The following is a 5,736-nucleotide window of genomic DNA, read 5'->3' on the forward strand; positions in this document are numbered from 1 at the left end:
AACCAATCTTGCTTTCCTGGGATAAAAGCAACTTGGTCATGATATGGTATCTTCTCTATATATTGCTGGGCTTTCTTTTTTTTTTCCTTCAAATTACGTTGCTTAGGATATTTTCATCTCTGTTTATGAAACAAGGTGGTTTGTAACTTAAACTTCTGAAAGTGCCCTGTCTAGTTTTAGTACCAATGTTATGCTACATAAAATGCAAGAGGGTAGCGTACCCTCTATCCCTATTCTCTAAAAATTTTATGTAATATTGGGATTATCTCCTATTTAAATATTGACAGAACTCATTTATGAAGCTATCTGGGCTTAGAGATCCTCTGTGGAGATTTTTTATCCCATGTGTTTCATATTTTTAGTTTAAATCATGTTTTTTTAACTTCTCTCAGTTTTATTAAGTTGTATTTTACTGTGTGCCCACTTCCTCTTAATTTTCCATTTTGGCATAAAGGTCTCTAGTAATGTCACCTTATTTGATTCCTGGTATTAATAAATTGTGCCTTTATTCATTTTTCCGCTTAAGTCTGACCAGAGGCTTGTCCGTTTTACTGACTATTCAAAGGGCCTGTAAAATGCTGTGTTAAAATGCTCTATTGTATGTTTGTTTTCACTTTCATTAGTTTGGTTTTTATCTTTAATGATTCTTTGTTTTTCTTTGCGTTTATCTTGTTATGTTTTAACTGCTCAGGATGGATGCTTAGCTCATTTTCTGCCATTCTTCTTTTCTTTTTAAAAATATATTTTTTATTGAGATATAATTCACATACAACATTACTAGTTTCAGGTGTACAACAGAATGATTTGACATTTCTGTATATTGCAGAATGATCACCACAATAACTCTGCTTAACATCTGTCACCATTCATAGTTACAAAATTCGTTTTCTTTTGGTGAGAACTTTTAAGATTGACTCTCTTAGTGTTCGGCTGCACCCCGCAGGCCTATAAGGCCTGTGCTTGCCCAGCTTCAAGACCTAACAAAGAGCCTGGAGTCAGCGACAGAGACATCAGTGGTTTAATGGATGGGGGATCTTACATGTCTGAAGCAAGGTCCTGGAGCGACATCCCACCGTGTGCTGCGGATGGCGGGCAGGACATGGCTGCAGTCTTCTCTCCCGGGGACAAGGGGAGAGATTGCCAGTGACAGGGGGAATCGGCCTTAGGTTAGCTCATCGCTTATCAGGGAAACTAGCAGAGGAGCATGCCCTGCACTGCCGCTTTAATAAGAACAATCCTCAGTAGCTGGGCCCTGGGGCAAGTATGTAGGAAGGTCAGCCATGTGAGTAGGGGATAGGTGAAACTGGTCGAGCAGGGGATGTACAGAGAGCAAGAGAACAGCCATCTGGAGTGGTCTGACCATACAGTTATCAACTTTCAAATACGGTAGACCCCCAGTGGATGCCTGAAACTGAAGATGGTACTGAACCCTATATATACTATTTTTTTCCTATACATAAATACCTATGACAAAGTTTAATTTATAAATTAGGCACAATAAGAGAATATCCAAATTGCCAGCATCACTACTCTTGCACTTTTGGCCCATTATTAAGTAAAATAATGGTTACTTGAACACAAGTACTGTGATACTGCCACAGATAACCCAGATGGCTATGAAGTGATTAATGGGAGGGACACGCTGGACAAAGGGATGATTCATTTTCAGGCGGGACAGTGCAGGACAGCAGGAGATTTCATCACACTACTCAAAATGGTATGCAATTTAAAACTTAAGAATTGTTTATTTCTGGAATTTTCCATTTAAAATTTCTAGACTGCAGTTCAAAGCAAGTAACTGAAACTGCAGAGAACGAAACCAAGGATAAGGGGGGACTACTGTATGCAATACAGTGTTATTAACTACAGTCACCATACATGACATTTATTTTACAATTGGAAGCTTGTACCTTTTGACCTCTCTGGCAACCAGCGAACTCTTCTCTGTGTCTATCAGTTTGGCTTTTTGTTTGTTTGTTTCTGTGTGTGTGTGGTGTTTGTTTTCAAACCCACATATAAGTGAGATGATATGGTATTTGTCTTTCTCTGTCTGACTTATTTCACTTAGCATAAGGCCTTCAACATCCATCCATGTTGCCACGGATGGCAGATTTCCTTCTTCTTTATCATTGAATGATATCCACTGTTCTATATATACACCACATCTTCTTTATTCACCCATCTGTCTATGGACATTTAGGCTGCTTGCATATCTTGGCTTCTGTAAATAACGCTGCAGTATACATGGGGGTGCAGATATCTTTTTGAGTTAGTATTTTCATTTTCTTCAGATAAATACCCAGGAGTCGGATTGCTGGATCGCAGGGTGGTTCTATCTTTAGTTTTTTGAGGAACCACCATACTGTTCTCCATAGTGGCTGCACCAATTTACATTCCCACCAACAGTGCACAAGGACTCCCTTTTCTCTACATCCTTGCCAACACTTGTTATTTCTTGTCTCTGATAATAGCCATTCTGACAGGTGTGAGATGATATCTCACTGTGGTTTTGATTTGTACTTCCTTGATGATTAGCAATGTTGAGTAACATTTCATGTACCTGTTGGTCAGCTCTGTGTCTTCTTTCCTCTTTTCTAATATACACATTTAAAGATATAAGTTTTCATCTAAGTGAGCTGTCTTCCCAAGTTTGGTCTGTAGCATCTCTTTGCCACCTAGCTGAATGTGTTTTATCATTTGCACCTGGATAGATGATGCAAAGTGAAATGGGAGCTGATTTACTTATGATTCGGTCATCTTGACTCAGAGGGTGTAAGCCGTTGGGACCTCAGCTAAAAGTGAGGGGGTGGTCTACCAACATCACCACTTTTGGTTAGCTCTGAGCTTTAAAGCACAACTCAGTTTTATAGCTGTTTACTTTCATGTAGGCAATTCTGGATAGAAGCTGTTTTCAGTTGTAGGCTTGTTCTGCTCGTCCTGTCTTCTCCTAAGAGGCCCAGTAATTGCACACAGTAATTCCTCAGCGTCCTCATAGAACTAAGTTGATTTAAAATTTTTTCTTTATATGTTCCCTGAGCTTTTTAGTTACTCTCGGCAGGCACACTGGCCCTTACGACCTACTTCAATTTATCAGAACTTGAAGTCTGTTATCTTGGTGCAGGTGCTGAGTATCATATGCATCTCTTAGACCTACATCATTTGTTATTTATTTAGTTCTTCTATGTTCTTATCATGTGCACTTGATCTGTCATGCCCTGAGAGAGGCCATTGCAAGTCTCATACTGCTAATTTGTGTCTATCATAATCATAAGTGTTATAACTTCCTAGGAAATCGTATTCTTCTGCAATAAAATATTCCCTTCTTTGTCTGGTATATTGCATTCTAATCTTAATTCATTCTGTCCCAATTTAAAATTGTGATTTAAATTTAATTTCTCTCTCTTTCCTTCCTTCTTTCTTTTTCTTTCTTCCTTCCTTCTTTCCTTCCTTCCTTCCTTCCTTCCCTCCCTTATTCCATTCTTTCTTCCCTCTCTCCTTCCTTCCTTTCTTTTATATTATTGATATTTGCAATTGTCTGGAAAATCAGCCTGCCTAGGCTAGGCTATACCATGTTAACAAACAAACCCAAAATAATTCTCCCTTACGTGTTGGCTATGGCTCACTCTCTACCATATTCATTCCAGGATGCAGCTTCCATTGAAGATATGGCTAGCTTTTAAATTTTTGCTTGGAGGTAACAGAACGCATTACATAATACTTTGTGGAAGACTTAGATTTAAATGTATCTGTCATATCAATACCTGTGAATGGTATAATCTGACCTATTTTAAAAGACTTTCCATTTGGATTACATATGCCATAGATATTACTTTGCACTCTGATGAGAAAATACTGTTATCGGTTCCTGACAGTAGAGTATTGAAGTTCCCAACAATAATTTTGGATTTGTCTATTATTCCTTTCAGCTCTGTCAGTTTTTGTTTCATGTATTTCAAGGTTTGGTTCTGGCTGCACACACATTTAGAATTGCTAAGATTTCTTGCTGGATTGATCCTTTTACCTTTACGAAACATGCCACCTGTGCCTAGTAATTTTATTGACCTGAAGTACACATTCTCTGATGCTGATACAGACACTCCTGTTTTTTAAATAATTAATATTAGCATGATATGTATTTTTTCCATCTACCTACTTTGAATCTACCTGTGTAGTTGTGTTTGAAATCTTTCCAGTAGACTGAACATATTTGGGTCACTTTCTTTCATCAGTTCTGTCCATCTCTGTCTCTAACTGGTGTACTTAGAGAATTTACATTTAAAGTAAATATTCCTATGGTAGGACTTCAGTCTAGTCTTTCAGTTCTTGATTTTTGTTGTTCCCTCTGATTCTCATTCTCATGGTTTGTTTTTGCATTCCTGTGGGTTACTTGCATAGGTTTTAGGGTTCTATTTTGAATGCTTTGGCTATTTCACATTGTATGGTTTCTCTCAGTATTATAATGTACATATGCAACCATCTACAGGTATCGATGTTTTATGATTTTGCATGAAGTTAGAATCGTTAATTGCAGTTAAGTCCATTTACCGCCTAACTTTGAAATTTTAATTGTCTCAAGTATTTCGTTAACATGCATTAAGCATCAAAACAGATGTTATACTTTTTGCTTCAACCATCAATCATAATTTAAGAAGCTCCTGATTAAAAGGATAGTTTATTTTATATACACTTCTTTTCTTCCAAATCAGTGCTGTTCTTTATTCTATTTTATTTTTAAATCTTTATTAGAGTATAACTGCTTTACAGTGGTGTGTTAGTGTCTGCTTTATAACAAAGTGAATCAGCTATGTATATACATATATCCCCGTATCTGCTCCCTCTTGGGTCTCCCTCCCACACTCCCTATCCCACCCATCTAGGGGGTCACAAAGCACTGAATTGATCTCCCTGTGCTATGCGGCTGCTTCCCACTAGCTATCTATTTTACATTTGGTAGTATATATATGTCCGTGCCACTCTCTCACTTCGCCCCAGCTAACCGTTCCCCCTCGCCGTGTCCTCAAGTCCATGCTCTACGTCTGCGTCTTTATTCCTGTCCTGCCCCTAGGTATTTGAGGACTTTTTTTTTTTTTTTTAGATTCCATATATATGTGTTAGCATATGGAATTTGTTTTTCTCTTTCTGACTTACTTCACTCTGTGTGAGGGGACTCTCAGTCCATCCACCTCACTACAAATAACGCAATTTCGTTTCGTTTTATGGCTGAATTATATTCCATTGTATATATGTGCCACATCTTCTTTATCCATTCATCTGTCGATGGACACTTAGGTTGCTTCCATGTCCTGGCTATTGTAAATAGAGCTACAGTGAACACTGTTGTACAAGTCTCTTTTGGAATTATGTTTCTCTCAGGGTATATGCCCAGTAGTGGGATTGCTGGGTCGTATGGCAGTTCTATTTTTAGTTTCTTAAGGAACCTCCATACTGTTCTCCATAGTGGCTGTATCAATTTACATTCTCACTAACAGTGCAAGAGGGTTCCCTTTTCTCCACACCCTCTCCAGCATTTACTGTTTGTAGGTTTTTTGATGATGGCTGTTCTGAGCGGTGTGAGGTGATACCTCATTGGAGTTTTGATTTGCATTTCTCTAACTATTAGTGACGTTGAGCAACCTTTATGTGTTTGTTGGCAATCTGCATGTCTCCTTTGGAGAAATGTCTATTTAGGTCTTTTGCCCATTTTTGGATTGGGTTGTTTGCTGTTATGATATTGAG

The sequence above is a fragment of the Phocoena sinus genome, chromosome X, assembly GCF_008692025.1.
Source record: "Phocoena sinus isolate mPhoSin1 chromosome X, mPhoSin1.pri, whole genome shotgun sequence".
In the NCBI taxonomy this organism is placed as follows: domain Eukaryota; kingdom Metazoa; phylum Chordata; class Mammalia; order Artiodactyla; family Phocoenidae; genus Phocoena; species Phocoena sinus.